Source organism: Mobula birostris, chromosome 25 (genome assembly GCF_030028105.1).
Source record: "Mobula birostris isolate sMobBir1 chromosome 25, sMobBir1.hap1, whole genome shotgun sequence".
Lineage (NCBI taxonomy): Eukaryota > Metazoa > Chordata > Chondrichthyes > Myliobatiformes > Myliobatidae > Mobula > Mobula birostris.
The window spans coordinates 59,156,440-59,176,452 of NC_092394.1; the positions used below are offsets into that span (position 1 = coordinate 59,156,440).

The window sequence follows — 20,013 nt, forward strand, 5'->3', positions numbered from 1 at the left end:
CAAGGCTTTATGGTCATGGTAGTCTTTCTCGGGGTAAACACAATGTTTTTAACTGTTACTCTTGTCCAAATGGCAACTCTACTCCTGCGCACCCCCTCTCCCGCCCCCCTGGTCGGCCGGTCCGCAAGCACATTGTCAATATTAAACCAGTCCGCAGTGCAGAAAAGGTTGGGAACTCCTGCCATAGGGTACATCCCTCAGCACCATCACTAAATAATTCAGCCCCACTGTAGCATCAGCAAGAAAAAACCTCTGGCACCGCCAATGAGCACAATAAGGTCCTTCGGCCCACAATGCTGTGCCAAACATGTCCTTACCTTAGAAATTACCGAGGGTTACCCACAGCCCTCTATTTTTCTAAGCTCCATGTACCTATCCAGGAGTCTTTTAAAAGACCCTATTGTTTCCGCCTACACCACTGCCTCTGGCAGTCCATTCCATGCACTCATCACTCTCTGCGTAAAAAACTTACATCTAATCTATACCTACTTTCAAGCACCTTAAATCTGTGCCCTCTTGTGCTAGCCATTTCAGCCCTGGGAAAAAGCCTCTGACTATCCACACGATCAATGCCTCTCGTCATTTTGTACACCTCCATTAGGTCACCTCTCATTCTCCATCGCTCCAAGGGGGAAAAAGCCGAGTTCGCTTAACCTATTCTCATAAGGCATGCTCCCCAATCCAGGCAACATCCTTGTAAATCTCCTCTGCGCCCTTTCTATGGTTTCCACATCTTTCCTGTAGTGAGGTGACCAGAACTGAGCAGAGTACTCCAAGCGTAGCCTGACCAGGATCCTATACAGCTGCAACATTACCTCTCAGCTCTTAAACTCAATCCCATAATCAATGAAGGCCAATGTACCATATGCCTTCTTAACCACCCAGTCAAGCTGCGTAGCAGCTTTGAGTGTCCTATGGACTCGGATCCCAAGATCCCTCTGATCCTCCACACTGCCAAGAGTCTTACCGTTAATACTATATTTTGCCATCATATTTGATCTACCAAAATGAACCACCTCACACTTATCTGGGTTGAACTGCATCTGCCACTTCTCAGCCCAGTTTTGCATTCTATCGATGTCCCACTGTAACCTCTGACAGCCCTCCACACCATCCACAACACCCTCAACCTTTGTGTCATCAGCAATTTTACTAACCCATCCCTCCAATAGCCATGCTGACTATTCCTAATCATATTATGCCTCTCCAAATGTTCATAAATCCTGCCTCTCAGGATCTTCTCCATCAACTTACCAACCACTGAAGTAAGACTCACTGGTCTATATCTACTCCCTTTCTTGAATAGGGGAACAACATCTGCAACCCTCTAATCCTCCGGAACCTCTCCCGTCCCCATTGATGATGCAAAGATCATCGCCAGAGGCTCAGCAATCTCCTCCCTCGCCTCCCATAGTAGCCTGGGGTACATCTCATCTGGTCCCAGTGACTTATCCAACTTGGTGCTTTCCAAAAGCTCCAGCACATCCTCTTTCTTAATATCTACTTGCTCAAGCTTTTCAGTCCACTGCAAGTCATTCCTACAATCACCAAGATCCTTTTCCGTAGTGAATACTGAAGCAAAGTATTCATTCAGTACCTCTGCTATCTCCACCGGTTCCATACACACATTTCTACTGTCACACTTGATTGGTCCTATCCTCTCATATCTTATCCTCTTGCTCTTCACATTTGTAAAATGCCTTGGGGTTTCCCTTAATCCTGTTCACTAAGGCCCTCTCATGGCCCCTTCTGGCTCTCCTAATTTCTTTCTTGAGCTCCCTCCTGCTAGCCTTATAATCTTCTAGATCTCTGTCATTACCTAATTTTTTGAACCTTTCGAAAGCTGCTCTTTTCTTCCTGACTAGGTTTACAACAGCCTTTGTACACCATGGTTCCTGTACCTTTCCGTCTCACTGGAACGTACCTATGCAGAACTCTACGCAAATATCCCCTGAACATTTGCCACATTTCTGCCGTACTTTTCCCTGAGAACATCTGTTCCCAATTTATGCTTTCAAATTCCTGTCTGATAGCCTCATATTGCCCCTTACTCCAATTAAACACTTTCCTATCTTGTCTGTTTCGATCCCTCTCCAATGCTGTGGTAATTTTCAGAAGCTGGCAATATGTTTGTGCAACAGATGTTGAGTAAAAGATAGAAGTAATTGAGGAGACACAAGAGACGGAAGTCTGGATCAACACAATCTACTGGAATTCCACTGGGATCTTCAAGCAGATCGTGGGAAACAATGGAGCAATCTGCTGTGCAGTCAAAGAACACTCAACACTTTTCTAGAAGGCAGTTGTAAGGCCACCCAACAAGAGAAAATGTAAGAATTTTGAGCAAGAATAAGCAATTCAGTATTGTTGTAACTGGTGAACTGAGCCACATGAAGCTGCAGCCAGAAGATAAAAGGGGGTCTTCATTCAACTTGGATGTTCAGAATAATCTAGCTCTCCTCTTCCAATTTTCACACTTCTGAGCACAAAGACAATAATAAATGATCAACTACAGTTTCAATGGCTATAATTACTTACTTAATTTTAACATTTTGTATAGTCAGGTGACATTGTAGAAGTACATATTTACAATGGAAGCACATCCTAACTAGCAGAACGCATGTGCGTATGTATTCTGTATAGGATATACCGTGCCTCGCAAATGTTTTCAGCCCTCACAACTATTTTCATATTTTACTGTCTCATTTTCTAAATTTAAAATATATTGAAGCAGGATTTTTAGAGCCAATCACAAAATAACGTGCATCAAGACAAATCAAAAGAAAAATTCCATAACTTAACAATTTACTAAAAATTAAAAACCAAAACTGTGAAACTGAAAATATTCATTCCCTTTGTAATCACTATGCTAACTTTCCTCAGATGCAATGTATTACCTTAACAACTCACCCAATTTGTTAATGTAGAAAATTGGAGGATCACCTGTTTTCAATGAATTTATGGGAATAAATACCCCCATTCTCTGTAAAGTCTAACAGTATGGCAAATTTTCAACAGACCAAAACAAAATGAAGACAAAAGAGCATTCAAGACAAGTCAAGGAAATGATAACAGAGAAGCACAAATCTGGGAACCATCTCAAAGGCAATGAACATACCTCAGCTCAGTGCAGTGCTTTGTGAAAAATTGGAACAAATATGAAATTACAGTCGCATTGCCTGGGTCAGGTTGCCACTCGGAACTCAGTCGCCAGAGAAGAATGACACTTGTAAGAGAGGCAACTGTGACGCCAGCAGTCACTCTGAGTGAGCTGCCGAAGTCAGTGGCTGCAACTGGAGATGAAGTTCATGACTCTGCAATCTCTGATGCCTTGCACAAAAAAAGGGGTCTTATAGAAGTGTGCAAGGAAGAAGTCCTGGCTACAAAAAAGCATATCCTTGCCGGTAAAGATTTTGCAAGAGGTACTTAGAAGATACTGTAAAAGTGTGGAAGAAGGTCTTGTGGTTGGATGAGACTGAAGTGAAACTTTTTGGCCTCTACACTAAGCTGTATGTCTGGTGTGAATTTAGTATTGCACATCGGCCAGGTAACGCCATCCCTACTGAAAAGTATGGTGAAGGTAGCATCGTGCGTTGGGAATGCTTTTCAGTAGCAGGGACTGCCAATCTGGTAAGCATTGATGGGAGGATGAATACTAAATACAGAGATCCTGTTTAAAAAAAACCTGCTAGCCTCTGCCAGAAAGCCATCCACTGCAACCAAGGACCAAGTTGTAACAACTACTGGACCCACAATTACAAAGTCTAGAGAGTGCAACGGCTTCTCAACTTTAGAAACTCACCCACACAGGTTTCTCCATAATCGCCAGAAACAACAGACACTGGAGGAATGAGGAAACATTCACACTGAGGGGCAAGCTCAACCAGTCATCTATGGATACCAGCCAAAGCCAAAGACCAAAATAGTAAGAAAGGAAATGCTCAAAATAGTCAGATCAGGCAGCACCCATGGACTGGAATGGAAGGGGGAAGATGCTGGAGAAGGGGAAGGAGTACAAGTTGAAGGTGATAGCTGAAGCCAGGTAGATTGGGCGGGTGGGGGGGAGAGATAAAGTAAGCTGGGAGGTGATAGGTAGAGAAATTTAATGGGCTGAAGAAGAATCTGATAGGAGAGGAGAGTGGACCATGAAAGAAAGGGAAGGAGGAGGGGCACCACTGGGAGGTGTTAGGCAGGTGGGAAGAGAAGAGGTGTGGGGCAAAAGTGGGGAATTGAAGATGGGAGAGCGGGAGGGGGAAAAAATCACTGGAAGTTGGAGAAATCAATGTTCGTGCCAACAGATTGGAGGCTACCCAGACAAAATACGAGGTGTTGCTCCTCCAACCTCAGAGTGGCCTCATCTCAGTAGTAATGGGAATTGGAATTAAAATAGTTGGGCACTGGGAAATGCTGCTTTATGCAGACGGTGCAAAGGTACTTGACAATCTACTTCAGGTCTCACCAATGTAGAGGAGGCCACATCGGGAGCACCAGATACAGTTGACAACCTCAATTGATTTGCAGGTGAATTGTTGCCTCACCTGAAGGACTGTTTGTGGCCCTGAATGGAGGTGAAGGTGGTGTATGGGCAGGTATAGCACATTTTTTTGCTTTCAAGGATAAGTGCCAAGAGGGAGATTAGTGGGAGGGATGAATGGACAAGGAAATCACAGAGGGAGCAATCCCAGCAGAAAGCAGAGAGTGAGTAGGAGGTAAAGATGTTTTTAGTGATAGGCTACTGTTGAAGATGGGGGAAGTTACAGAGAATGATGGGCAGATGCGGAGGCTCATGGGGTGGTAGGTGAGAACAAGAGCAACTCTAATCACTGTTAAGGTGCAGGAAGATAGCGTGAGCTTGTATGTCTGGGAAATGGAGGAGATGCAAATGAAGGTAACATCAATGGTGGAGGAATGGAAACTCTACTCTTTGAAGGAGGACATCTCTGGAGAGGAAAGGCTCATCCTAGAAGCAGGTACAGCTGAGATGAAGGAACTGAGAAAAGGGAATGAATTTAAGGGTAGGGTGGAAATTGGAGGCGAAATTGATGAGCTCAGTGTGGAGACGTGAAGCAGTACAATGCAGTCACCAATGTAGCACAGAGTTAGGAAGCATTACCAGGGAACGTGGACTGTTCTACGTAGCCAATAAAAAGGCGGGCATAACTGGGGTCCGAGTGCCAGCAGGTTTTGTGCTGCGCTGCAGACGGCAGGTGGGCTACTGGCTCACAACACCATTGTGACAGGAGTGGAATGCACTTTGGGGGCTGGCAGCCTGTGAGCTGAATGCCAACAAGTGCTGGAAAGGAAACCAATTGAAACAATGTCTTTGGAAAAAGCCCAAGGCAAGAGGAGGCTTTGGCACAGCAGATTTATCACAGTTCAAAGTAAAATTCTTATCAAAGTATGTGCATATCACCACATACAATCCTGTGATTCATTTTCTTGTGGGTATTTGCAGTAACTACAAAGAAATACAACAGTCAATGAGGAACTGCGCACAAAGATGGACAACCAACCAATGTGCAAATGGCAAACTACAAATACAAAGTGGAAAAAAAACAAAATTATAACAAATAAATATAGAGAATGAGTTGTAGAATCCTTGAAAGTGAATCCATAGGTTTGGAACCAATTCAGTGTTGGAGTGAGTGAAGTTGAATGTTTATCCCCTCTGGTTCAAGAGTCTGATGGTTGAGGGGTAATTATTGTTCCTGAACCTGGTAGTCTAAGGATCCTGTACCTCCTTCCTGATGGCAGCAGCAAGAAGAGAGCACGGCCTGGATGGTGGGTGTCCTTAATTATGAATGCTGCTTTCCTTATAGATGTGGTCAATGGTGGACAGGAATGTATTTGCGATGAACTCGCAAGCTGGTGAAGCTAGTGTAAAAAGAGAGCTTCGCATGTGTTCGTACATTCCAGAGGTCCAATCAGCATTGAGAGCAGAGCCCTGTGAATTAAATAGAAGTACAGAAGGAGCAAGCGAGGCCATTGTTGGGAGCAGGCCAGCGGTGAGAGTAGGAGCATCAGGCTTTGACTCAAGAGGCCTTAATGAGAAGAGGCTGAGGCCAAAGACACAGGTTAGAGGATTTGGTCTTGGTTGCCCATAGTACAGTGCAGGCAGGATGGCAGTGGAATACTCCTCATGTAGGATGTGGGAATTCATGGAACCTGATAGTCTCCCTGATGACTACACCTGCAAGTAAGTGCAGCCAACTCCAGCTCATGAAAGACCACATTAAGGAGCTGGAGCTGGCTGAACTTGGGATCACCCGGGAGGCAGAGCAATTGATAGATAAGACTTTTGAGCAGGTGGTTACACCCAAAGTGCAGAATTCGGGAACAGCTGGTGAACATCAAGAGAAGTAAAGGGAGAAGGAAGTCCGTACAGGGTCCCCCTGTGACCATTCCCCTCAACAACAGGTGACCCCTTTGGATACTGCTGTGGGGGATGACCTATCTGGGCAAGGCAGCAGCAGCCAGACCAATAGCGCTGTGGTCAGTTTGGAGCCTCAGAAGTCAGGTGGGGACTCTATAGTTGGGGGGTACAAATAGGAGATTCTGTGACAGAAAGAGAGACACCAGGATAATGTGTTGCCTCCCAGGTGCCAACATCCAGGATGTCTCTGAGCGGTTGCAGAATATTCTTGAAGGGGAGGGTGAGCAGCTGGAGGTTGTGGTACATGTTAGTACCAATGACATAGGCAGGAGAGGGGTAGAGGTCCTGCGCGGTAAGTTTAGTGAGTTATGAAGAAGGCAAAAGAGCAGAACCTCCAAGATGGTCATCTCCGGATTACTCCCAGTGCCACGAGCTAGGGAAGGTCAGAACAGGAAGATAGCACAGATGAATGAGTGACTGAGGAGATGGTGTATGGGGCAGGCTTTCAAGTTCTTGGATCACTGGAACCTTTTCTGGGGAAGGGGAGACCTGTATAAGTGGGACGGGTTGCACCCGAACTGGAGGGAAACTAATATCCTGGGAGGGAGGTTTGCTAATGCTATTGGGGAGGGGTGGGAACTAAAGTGAAGAGGCAGAGGATAGGGTAGTTGGCACACAAGTTGAGAACGCCTGTAGGGAATTTATGAGGAAGGCTATGCAGATAGAAACATAGAAAATAGGTGCAGTAGGCCATTCGGCCCTTCGAGCCTGCACCGCCATTTATTATGATCATGGCTGATCATCCAACTCAGAACCCTGCACCAGCCTTCCCTCCATACCCCCTGATCCCCGTAGCCACAAGGGCCATATCTAACTCCCTCTTAAATATAGCCAATGAACTGGCCTCAACTGTTTCCTGTGGCAGAGCATTCTACAGATTCACCACTCTGTGTGAAGAAGTTTTTCCTAATCTCAGTCCTAAAAGGCTTCCCCCTTATCCTCAAACTGTGACCCCTCGTTCTGGACTTCCCCAACATCGAGAACAATCTTCCTGCATCTAGCCTGTCCAATCCCTTTAGGATTTTATACATTTCAGTCAGATCCCCCCTCAATCTTCTAAATTCCAACGAGTACAAGCCTAGGTCATCCAGTCTTTCTTCATATGGAAGTCCTGCCATCCCAGGAATCAATCTGGTGAACCTTCTTTGTACTCCCTCTATGGCAAGGATGTCTTTCCTCAGATTAGGGGACCAAAACTGCACACAATACTCCAGGTGTGGTCTCACCAAGGCCTTGTACAACTGCAGTAGTACCTCCCTGCTCCTGTACTCGAATCCTCTCGCTATAAATGCCAGCATACCATTCGCCCTTTTCACCGCCTGCTGTACCTGCATGCCCACTTTCAATGACTGGTGTATAATGACACCCAGGTCTCGTTGCACCTCCCCTTTTCCTAATCGGCCACCATTCAGATAATAATCTGTTTTCCTGTTTTTGCCACCAAAGTGGATAACTTCACATTTATCCACATTAAATTGCATCTGCCATGAATTTGCCCACTCACCCAACCTATCCAAGTCACCCTGCATCCTCTTAGCATCCTCCTCACAGCTAACACTGCCGCCCAGCTTCGTGTCATCCGCAACCTTGGAGATGCTGCATTTAATTCCCTCATCCAAGTCATTAATATATATTGTAAACAACTGGGGTCCCAGCACTGAGATGATAGAGCAAAGAAGCACTCAGCCAGATGTTTTGAGATGAACTTAAGAGCATGATCGATATGTGGAACTATGATGTTGTGGCCATTACAGAGACTTGGATGACTCAGGGGCAGGAATGGCTGGCTGCTGAGTGTGGTGGGCTTTAGATGTTTCAAAACGGACAGGGAGGGAGGCAAAAGAGGTGGGAGCGTGGCACTGCTAATCAGAGATGGCTGCAGAAAAGGAGGAAGTCATGGAGGGATTGTCTACTGAGTCAGTGTGGGTGCAAGTCAGAAACAGGAAGGGGGCAATAACTCAATTTTTTTTTAATATAGACCCCCAAAAGTAATAGAGACATCGAAGAGCAGATAGGGAGGCAGATTCTGGAACGGTGCAATGATAATAGGATTGTTGTGATGGGTGATTTTAACTTTCCTAATATTGACTGGCATCTCCCTAGAGCAAGGTGTTTAGATGGGGTGGAGTCTGTCAAGTGTGTTCAGGAAGGTTTCCTGATGCCATGTGTAGATAAGCCAACCAGAGGAGAGGCTGTAATTGATCTGGTATTGGGAAATGAACCTGGTCAGGTGTCAGATCTCTCAGTGGGAGAGCATTTTGGAGGTAGTGATCACAACTCTATCTCCTTTACTGTAGCACTGGAGAGGGATAGGAGCAGAAAATTTGGGAAAACATTTAATTGTGGTAATAGCAGGAACTTGGGAGCATAAATTGCAAGCAGATGTTCTCAAGGAAATACATGGCAAAAATGTGGCAAATGTTCAGGAAACATTTGCATGGCATTCTGCATAGTTATGTTCCATTGGGGCACAGAAAGCATGGTAGGGTAAAAGAACCAGGGTGTACAAAGTATGTAGAATATCTAGTTGAGAAGAAAACATAGAAACATAGAAAACAGGTGCAGGAGTAGGCCATTCGGCCCTTCGAGCCTGCACCGCCATTCAGTATGATCATGGCTGATCATCCAACTCAGAACCCTGTACCTGCCTTCCCTCCATACCCCCTGATCCCTTTAGCCACAAGGGCCATATCTAACTCCCTCTTAAATATAGCCAATGAACTGGCCTCAACTGTTTGCTGTGGCAGAGAATTCCACAGACTCACCACTCTCTGTCTGAAGAAGTTTTTCCTCATCTCGGTCCTAAAAGGCTTCCCCTTTATCCTTAAACTGTGACCCCTCGTTCTGGACTTCCCAAACATCGGGACCAATCTTCCTGCATGCAGCCTATCCAATCCCTTTAGAATTTTATACGTTTCAATAAGAACCCCCCCCAAATCTTCTAAATTCCAGCAAGTATAAGCCTAGTCGATCCAGTCTTTCTTCATATGAAAGTCCTGCCATCCCAGGAATCAATCTGGTGAACCTTCTTTGTACTCCCTCTATGGCAAGAATGTCTTTCCTCAGATTAGGGGACCAAAACTGCACACAATACTCCAGGTGTGGTCTCACCAAGGCCTTGTACAAGTGCAGTAGAACCTCCCTGCTCCTGTACTCGAATCCTCTTGCTATGAATGCCATTTGCCTTTTTCACTGCCTGCTGTACCTGCATGCCCACTTTCAATGACTGGTGTACAATGACACTCAGATCTTGTTGCACCTCCCCTTTTCCTAATCGGCCTAAAGAAAAGTTTAAGAAAGGTTCAAGCACTGTTAGAGCTCCAAAAAATTACTAGGGTGCCAGGAAGGAGCTAAGATTGAAATTAGAAGAGCTAGAAGGGGCCATGTGAAAGCTTGGCGAGCAAGATTAAGGAAAACCCCAAGGCACTCTACAAGCATGTGAAGAGCCAGAGGATGAGCCGTGTGAGAATAGGACCAATCAGTTGCGATAGTGGACGCGTGCATGGAACTGGAAGAGGTAGCGGAGGTACTCAAAGAATACTTCGCTTCAGTATTCACAAGTGAAAAGGACCTTGGCAATCATGGGGATGACTTACAACAGACCGAAATGCTTGAGTGTATAGAATTAAGAAAGAGGGTCTGCTAGAGCTTTTGAAAGGTATTAAGTTATACAAGTCACTGGGACCGGACAAGATATACCACAGGCTACTGTGCAAAGTGAGGGAAGAGATTGCTGGGTCTCTGGCAATAATCTTTGCATCATCAATAGGGATGAGAGAAGTACCAGAGGATTAGAAGGTTGCAAACATCATTCCTTTGTTCAAGAAAGGGAGTAGAAATAACCCAGGAAATTATAGACAGCTAGTCTGACTTCAGTGGTGAGCAAGTTGTTGGAGAAGATCCTGAGGGGCAGGATTTATGAGCATTTGGAGAGACACAATCCATTTAGGGATAGTCAGCATGGCTTTGTCAAGGGCAGGTCAGGTCTTATGAACCCGATTGAATTCTTTGAGGATGTAACAAAACACACTAATGAAGGTAGAGCAGTGGATGTAGTGTATATGGATTTCAGTAAGGCATTTGATAATGTTCCCCATGCCAGGCACATTCAATAAGTGAGGTGGCATGGATACAAGGAGACCTTGCTTTGTGGATCCAGAATTGTGGATTCCCCATAGAGGAAAAAGGGCGATTGTGGATGGTTCTTATCCTGCATGGAGGACAGTGACCAGTGGTGTTCCAGAGGCATCTGTCCTGGGTCACCTCTCTTTGTGATTTTTATAAATGACCTGGATGAGGAAGTAGAAGGGTTGGTTAATAAGTTTGCTGATGACACAAAAGTTGGGGTGTTGTGGATAGTCTGAACGGGTGTCAGGTTACAGTGGGACATCGACAGGATGCAAAACCGGGCTGATAAGTGGCAGATGGCGTTCAACCCAGATAAGTGTGAAGTGGTTCATTTCAGTTGATCAAATTTGAAGACAGAATATAATATTAATGGTAAGATTCTTGGCAGTCAGGAGAATCAGAGAGATCTTGGGGTCCGTGTCTATAGGACACTCAAAACTGCTGCACAGGTTGACTGCGCTGTTAAGAAGGCGTATGGTGTGTTGGCATTCATCAACCGTGGGATTGAGTTCAAGAGCCATGAGGTAATGTTACAGTTATAAAAGACCTTGGTCAGACCCCACTTGGAGTACTGTATTCAGTTCTGGTCACCTCACTACAGGAAGGATGTGGATACTATATAGAGAGTGCAGAGGAGATTTACAAGGATGTTGCCTGGATTGGAGAGCATGCCTTATGAGAATAGGTTGAGTGAACTTGGCCTTTTCTCCTTGGAGTGATGGTGGATGAGAGGTGACCTGATAGGGGTGTATAAGATGATGAGAGGCATTGATTGTGTGGATAGCCAGAGGCTTTTTCCCCCAAGGCTGAAATGGCTAACATGAGGGGGGTATAGCTTTAAGGTGCTTGGATGTAGGTACAAGGGGGTGGTCAGAGGCAAGTTTTTCCCACACAGAATGGTGGGTGTGTGGATTGAACCGCCAGCAACAGTGGTAGAGGTGGATACAATAGTGTCTTTCAAGAGACTCTTCGATAGGTACATGGTACATAGGTACTCTTAGAAAAATAGAGGGCTATGCAGTAGGGAAATTCTAGGCAGTTTCTAGAGTAGGTGATATGGTTGGCACAGCATTGTGGGCCGACGGGCCTGTAATGTGCTGTAGATTTCTGTTTCTATGCTTTTTGAAGGATTTTTCCATTCAAATTGTTCCTTATCAGGCCATGATGCAAATCAAGTTTAATGGCCATTCAGCCATACGTGGTTACAACTGAACAAACCAGCGTTCCTCTGGGGCCAAGGCATGAAACATGGACAGCACATTCAAAATAGTGAGCCACACAAAAACACACAGATATACACAGTATAGTGTCCATCTTGCATCTTACAGTATAGAAGTTTGTCGGTGTTTCAGATCGTCACAAACTTCAAAGTGATTTGAACCACTGGATTCAAATAATCTAGATATCAGGGCTTTGTTCATGGACACTTTCCCACCAGAACAGATGGTGATAATTAAAATGCTTAAGGAAAACCACTGTTGTAAAGACTCATCTCCCGCAAGCCAAAGGGTGGGGAAAAAAGAAATCTGCCATCTGTACCTGGTGTGACTCCAAATCTGGAGTGTTGCGGCTGACTATTTACTAAACCAGAATTGACTGAAGTACTTGAAACAACAAATAATAAAGACTGCCCCATTGACCCTATCAAGATCTTAAAAATATCTGGGGGCTTGAGCAAAAGTTGCAGAGTCATCTCACAAATGAAGCAAGCAACAGTCCACTACAGTCATACTCATGGAATCGTATCTTACAGTCACCAGACATCATAGTCGCCATTGCTTCATCTATCCTGAACCATCAGGACAGAATCCACAATATACAGTGGGAAGAGTCCTCAATCCTGAAATCTCATGGCAACAGCTTAAACTTGGGCAAGGAAAGCATCAGCTGATTACCATTCCTCCCTCAGCTGATGAACCAACTCTACTGCATTTACTACACCAATTGGAGAAAGCACAGAGCACTCTAGTGCAGCTCAGAGGTACCACTACTGAATGAGCTGGCCCTGTGGACAACGACAGTGAGGAAAAATGCAACTTGATCTCGTCCTCTGGGAAATGCATCTGACCATTCTAGTGTTGGTATGTGCCCACTACCCTTGTGGAAATGAATTCCTGTCCCAGTGAGAATACGGTGTAGTGTGGCAATACCACTACACTCTAGGGGCAGGCTGAGCACCCATGAGGCACAGCGGGTCACCACCAGCAGAATTATACTCAAGTCACAATCTGCCCAGCATACCCCTGGCTGGACCATCACTCTCAAACCTTGGTTCAATGACATTCCGATAGCAGCACCAAGCACAGCTCTGAATGACGAGTTAACCTTGCATGCCAAACCCAAGACAACATGAAACAATATAACCATGTTACCTCACTACCAACAGCTCAGACCCCAGCTTGGCAGCCATGCCTCATTAAGTCAAACAGTGCTGGACGCTTACACAACTCACTGCAGGAGCAGGGGCTACAAATATCCTTATTCTTAATGGCAAGGGAACCCAGTACATCAGAGCAGGGAAAAGCTGGAGCTTTTGCAAGAACCTTCAGCTAAAGTACGAAATGGACGATCCACCTTGGCCTCTGCAGCAGTCCCCAGAATGGTTGGTGCGAGCCTTCAACCAATTTGATGCATGCTTCGTTCCAGGCACTGGACACAGACAATCCACTATCCACCCTGCAAACTGCCTTTTCCAAAAGCTTACTTCTAGAAAATGCTATAGGGCTATTAAAACAAAAACTTCACACCATCTTAAAAGTTTCTTCCTCCAGGCAGTTAATCTGAACAGCCACCAGTTAGCCACCCCACCTCACCTCACCACCTCCACAGTCACTCCACTGCAGTGTAAACACTTTAACCACTATCTATAATGTTGTTTACATTGCAGATAAATCAAGTTCATGTTTACTGTCACCTGACTATATCTAATTTGCTTGGGGCTATTATATAATAAAATACAATTCAAAATGCATGTGAAGTGAGCAAGCAGCAGATTTGAAATGTAAACTGTACAGCTTGTCGTCCTAGTGACGAGACTTCAGTGGTGGCAACCTGTGGTAAGACGCTGCTACCCAGGCTGGCAGTCCTAGTCCTGATGCTCCTGCACCTCCTCCTGGACGGTTGTGAGTCAGAGATTGTGGGGCAGATGAGAGATCCTCAACAATGTTTCAGGCCTGTCGGCTGCAGCACTCCCAGTAAATGTCACAAACCGAGGCACTGAAGGCAGTGGAAAATTTCTTCCATGTCTAGGATGTCGCTTCTGGCGTGACAGGTCTCAGAAAACTTGCCCTGGTATTCTCTGGAGAACCAGAATTTGTCAGAAATTTTAATAATACGTTGGGGCAGTTCAGCATTCCTGAAGCTTCTGTTTGTTGGCATCACTGAGGAATTAATTGCCTGAGGAGAATGATCTTGTAGGGCCCTTCAGGCCATCAATATTAAATTTGCTTGGGGCAATGTTTTGATTAGCACTGTTGTTTTGGGACAATGCAGATAGAGATGAGAGAGCTGCCAGTACATTTGTTGTACCTGTTGAGGAACAGGTGAGATGAATGTCCTCAGAGTGTCTAGTTTAGTAACAGGCGACAGGCCCAGATCAGGATATTGCAATGAGCTGCTGTGCTTACCTCTGTTAAAGCAGGGTGGCGATTGTAGCCAACAGCGAGACTGTAATGGAGTCCTCCGCCCGACAATGGTTGGAGTACTGTATGGTGACACTGCCCCTTCTTTATTGATCACATCTTGTCAGAGGATTTTATTTTCTGTCTCTGGCAGTGAAATGGTGCAAAAGCATATGCCTAATTACTTCTGGGATCCAGGCCAGGACATCTTCAGTCTGTAATTACAAACTTCCTAACTGGTCATGTTATTGTAATCTTTTCCATCCACACACCACTCTGGCCCTATCAATTTTGGATTGCAATCAAGATTTGACTTGTCATACATGGCTTTATGGTCTGACCTTAAAGCAGTATACAGAGCAAGATTGGAATTGTATAGGTTCTTGAGGCCAATTTAGCTGGTTCTGTGGCAGAGAACTGAAGGCAGTGATTGCCTCATTATAAAATACCTTGCAATTATTGCAAAAACTATTTGCTGCACTCACTGGCTATTTAGAACGGGTATTAGACCACAAGACCATAAGACATGGGAGCAGGATTGAGTCTGTTCTGCCATTCTGTCATGGCAGATTTATTATCCATCTCAACCCCATTCTCCTGCCTTCTCCCCATAACCCAAGAACCTATCAACCTTCGCTTTAAAAATATTCAATGACTTGACCTCCACAGCCATCCATGGCAATAAATTCCACAAACCCTCTGGTGAAGGAAATTCCTCATCTCTGTTCTAAAGGGACATCCCTCCATTCTGAGGCTGTGCCCTCCGGTCCTGGACTCCCCCACTGTAAGAAACATTCATTCTGTCTAGGCCTTTCAATATTTGATAGGTTTCAATGAGGTACCCCCCCCAACCCATTCATACAGCGAGTATAGGCCCAGAGCCAAAAAGCCATCATACGTTAACCCTTTCATTCCCTGAATCATTCTGATCATCCTCTGGACCCTCTCTAATGTTTGCACATCTGTTCTTAGATAAGGGGTCCAAAATTGCTCACAATATTCTGTGCTATCTGACAATGCCTTATAAAGCCTCAGCATTACATCCCTGCTCTTATATACAAATCCACTCAGTATGAATGTCAACATCGCATTTACCTTGCTTACCACCAACTGTTCTGGTGGCACAACACTTTACAGTTCAGCCAACCTGTGTTCATTTCGTGCCACTGACTGTAAGGGGGTTGTACGTTCTCCCAGTGCGTTTCCTCCAGGGCAGAGTCAGAGTCATAGAAAAGTACAGCACAAACAGGCACCTTGGCCCATCCAGTCTGTGACGAACCATTTAAACTGCCTACTCCCATCGACCTGCACTGGGACTGTAGCCATCTATACCCCACCATCCATCTACCTATCCAAACATCTCTTAAACATTGAAATCAAGCTTCAATGCATCATTTGTGCTGGCAGCTCACTCCACTCTCTCGGGACACTGAGTGAAGATGTTTCCCCTCACCTTTTCACCTTTGATCAATGACCTCTGGCTGTAGTCCCACTCAACCTCAGTGAAAAAAAATCTGCTTGCATTTACCCTATCTATACCTCTCAATTTTGTATACTTCTGTCAAACTTCTCCTCAATCTTTTATGTTGCAAGGAATAAAGTCCTAACCTATTCGATCTTTCCTCATAACTCAGGCCCTTCAGACCCTACAACATACTTGTAAATTTTCTCTGTACTCTTCCAACTTTATTTACAGCTTTCCTGTAAGTAGGTGACCAAAACTGCATACAATACTCCAAATTAGGTCTCACCGGTGTATAATACAACTTCAATGTAACATCCCATTTCCTGTACTCAATACTTTGATTTATGAAAGGTAATGTCCCAAAAGCTTTCTCTATGATCCTATCTACCTGTGACACCATTTTCAATGAAATAAGGATCTGTATTCCCAGATCCCTTTGTTCTACCGCACTCCTCAGTGCCCAACCATTCCCTGTGTAAGACCGACCCTGGTTGGTCCTACCAAAACGCAACACCTCATACTTGTCTGCATTAAATTCCACCTGCCATCTTTCTGCCCATTTTTCCAGCTGGTCCAGATCCTGCTGCAAGTCATGATAGCCTTCCTTGCTGTCACCTTACTGTCTCATTCCTTAATAACAGATCAAGTATCGCACACTTTCTCGTTGGGACTTCTATGTATTGATTAAGGAAACTTTCCTAAGCACATTTGACAAACTCTATCCCATCTAGTCCTTTTACACTATGGTGGTCCCAGCCATTATGTGGAAAACTAAAATCATCTACTATAACAACCTTACGCTTCTTGCAACAGACTGTAATTTCTCTACAGATTCACAACAGTCTGAGATCTCTCTAAAAATTTGTTCCCCTAAATCCTGAAATATTGACCTGCTGGTCCTAGCCCTCCTGTATTAGTTTCACAAATGGCTACAAGAATATAATTCCAGGTATTAGACCATAAGCCATAGGCGCAGAAATAGACCACTAGCCCACTGAATCTGCTCCGCCATTCAATCATGGCTGATCTTTCCCCACCCCCCCACCCCTCAGTCCCACACTCTGGCCTTTTCCCTGTAACCTTTGATGTCAAACAAGAACCTATCAATCTCTGCCTTAAATAAACCCAATGACCTGGCCTCCACAGCGGCCTATGGTAAGAAATTCCACAAATTCACCACCCTCTGGCTAAAGAAATTTCTCATCTGTTTTAAATGGACACCACTCTATCCTGAAGCTGTGCCCTTTCGTCTTAAGACACCCCCACTGTGGGGAAACATCCTTTCCACGTCTACTCTGTCTAGGCCTTTCAACATTCGAAAGGAAGGTTTCAATGAGATCCCCCCTCATTCTTTCAAATTCCAGCGAGTACAGACTCAGAGCTATCAAACGTTCCTCATACGATAACCGTTTCATTCCCAGAATCATCCTTGTGAACCTACTCTAAACCTCTCCAATGCCAGCATATCTTTTCTTAGATGAGGAGCCCTAAACTGTTCACAATACTCAAGGTGAGGCCTTCCCAGTGTCTTATAAAGCCTCAGCATCACATCCCCGCTCTTGCATTCTAGACCTCTTGCATTTGCCTTCCTCATCACCGACTCAACCTGCAAGTTAGCCTTTAGGGTGTTCTGCATAAGGACTCCCAAGTCACTTAGCATCTCAGATTTTTGGATTTTCTCCCCATTTGGAAAATACTCTGTTGAATTATTTATTCTACAAAATTGCATGGCCAAGCATTTTCCAACATTGTATTTCATTTGCCACTTTCTTGGCCATTCCCGTAATCTGTCTAAATCCTTCTGCATCCTACCCGTTTCCTCAACATTACCTGCTCCTCCGCCAATCTTCGTATCATCTGCAAACTTGGTAACAAAGCCATCTATTCCATCATCCAAATCATTTATATACAGCATAAAAAGAAGTGGTCCTAACACTGACCCCTGTGGAACACCACTAGTCATTGGCAGCCAACCAGAAAAGGATCCTTTTATTCCCACTCACTGCCTTCTACCAAACAACCAATGCTCTAACCATACTAATAACTTTCCTGTAATACCATGGGCTCTTAAGTTGGTAAGCAGCCTCATGTGTGGCACCTTGTCAAAGCCCTTCTGAAAATCCAAATATACAACATCCACTACATCCCCTTAATCCACTCTACTTGTAATCTCCTCAAAGAATTCCACCATGTTCATCAGACAAGATTCTCCCTTAAGGAAATCACGCTGACTTTGTCCTATCTAGTTTTGTGTCACCAAGTACTCCATAACCTCATCCTTAACAATCAACTCCAACATCTTCCCAACCACTAAGGTCAGGCTAACTTGTCTATAATTTCCTTTCTGCTGCCTTCCTCCTTTTTTAAAAGACTGGAGTAACATTTGCAATTTTCCAGTCCTCTGACATTATGCCAGAGTCCAATGATTTTTGAAAGATCATAACTAATGCCGCCACAATCTCTACCGCTACCTCTTTCAGAACCCTCGGGTGCAGTTCATCTGGTCCAGGTGACCTATGTACCTTTAGGTCTTTCAGCTTTTTGAGCACCTTCTCCCTTATAATAGTAACTGCATTCACTTCTCTTCCCTCACACCCTTCAACACCTTTCACACCACTACTGTCTTCCACAGTGAAGACTGATGCAAAATACTCATTTAGTTCATCTGCCATCTCCTTGTCCCCCATTATTATTTCTCCAGCCTCATTTTCTTGTGGTCCTATATCCACTCATCTCTCTGAGCAAATACAAAGGAAGAAAAGCAATGAACTGCAGGGGGGTGGGAAGCCACTCTACCCACAGCTTTTTTGCCATCTCTTACTCAAGCCTCTCCTCACTGAAGCTTCGGAGACCTAAAGCTTAAAATCTCCACTTGTCCTGCCTTACTTTAATTTGATCTTGTTAATCAATGCTGAATACTGACTGGGTGCTGCTCAAAGCTCCAACTGCCATGAGTTGCTGCCTTTTCTACTCAGCTGGGAAAATCCAAGTGAGCTAGGTCTTTTCAGGTTTCTGCTCTCCAGCCTTAGACTGGGCGAAGAATTTGGTCCTCCAATTTCCTCCCACAGTCCAAAGTCATCTGGTTGGTAGGTTAATAGGCCATTGTAAATTGTCCCGTGATTAGGCAGGGTTTAAAGCCGGGGATTGCTGGGTGGCACGGCTTGAAAGGCTGTAAGGGCCTATTCTACCTGTATCTACATTCAGCCTGCAAGGTAAACATTAGGTCAGCCTGCACAGACTCCAGTCCCTTTGTACCTCTGATTTCTGAATTTCTTCCCCATTTAGAAAGTAGTCCACACGTTTTCTAATTGCTAATGTATTGGCTGGCTCACCTGATGCTTCACCCATACAGGTAAAAATGATTTCGCTGGCTATCATTTTAATCGAGTCAGTTTTTGCAATAATAGATCCCCACTTCAGTTCGTACTATCAGTGCTGAGTATATTATCAAATTACACCCACGAATGATTAAAATTCAAACGAACACAGTGGTTAAGAAGGTGCATGGTTTTTTGGCCTTCATTAGTCAGGGCATTGAGTTCAAAGCTGTGAGGTAATGTCACAACTCTATAAATAAACTCCGGTTGGACCACATTTGGAATATTGTGTTCGGTTCTGGTCACCTCATTATAGGAAGGATGTGGAACATTTCAAGAGGATGCAGGATACTGCATGCATCAGAGAGCATGTCTAAAGTGGATAGGCTGAGCGAGCAGGGCTTTTCTCCCTGGAGCAAACAAGGATGAGAGCTGATTTGATTGTGGTGTATCGGATCAAGTGGACAGCCAGCAGAAACGGCTAATCATGGGGAATAATTTTAATTAAGAAAGAATGGGATGGGGGTCTGTTTAAAAACATTAGGGGTATTTAAGAAACTCAGGGAGACACATGGATAATTGAAAAATGGAGGGCTACGTGGGAGGGAAATGGTTAAATTGATCTTAGAGTAGGTTGAAAGGTTAGCGCAACATTGTGGACCAAAGGGCCTGTGCTGTAATGCTTTATGTTCCATGTTCTAAAGCGATTCCCCATTCTGGATTGGGTCTCTTGAAGGTAGAGGTCACACTGGTCACAAAAACTATCCTGATGGATTCACAGGTGAAGTACTGTCTCACTAGAAGCACTGCTTGGGGTCCTTAATGGTGATGAGGGAGGCCTGTTCACAGCCTTCTCGACTGTGTACTGCTCCATGCAGTCTCTCACAAGCTAAGGTTGAGCAAGCTACGGCCTTCCTCTTTGGAACGAAGGAAGATGAACAGTGACTTAGAGGTGGATAAGATGTTGAGGCACAAGTGAGTGGATAGCAGAGACTTTTCCCCCAGGGGGCAATTGCTAATAAAAGACGGCATACTTTTAAAATGATTAGA

At 44.7% G+C, this 20,013-nt stretch overlaps 1 protein-coding gene across 2 annotated transcripts in view; it reads right to left on the reverse strand.

Annotated features, from left to right (window-relative positions):
* LOC140187776 (serine/threonine-protein phosphatase 4 catalytic subunit-like) overlaps window positions 1–20,013 on the reverse strand; it is a 202,231-nt gene that overhangs the window by 163,945 nt on the left and 18,273 nt on the right. Inside the window, exon 2 of one of the 2 annotated variants that reach the window (XM_072243490.1) lies at window positions 14,188–14,328. The exons of the other annotated variant lie outside the window; for it this stretch is intronic. The gene's annotated coding sequence lies outside the window, so the exon portion shown is untranslated. The remainder of the gene's footprint in view (window positions 1–14,187; window positions 14,329–20,013) is intronic. 2 annotated transcript variants of the gene reach the window in all.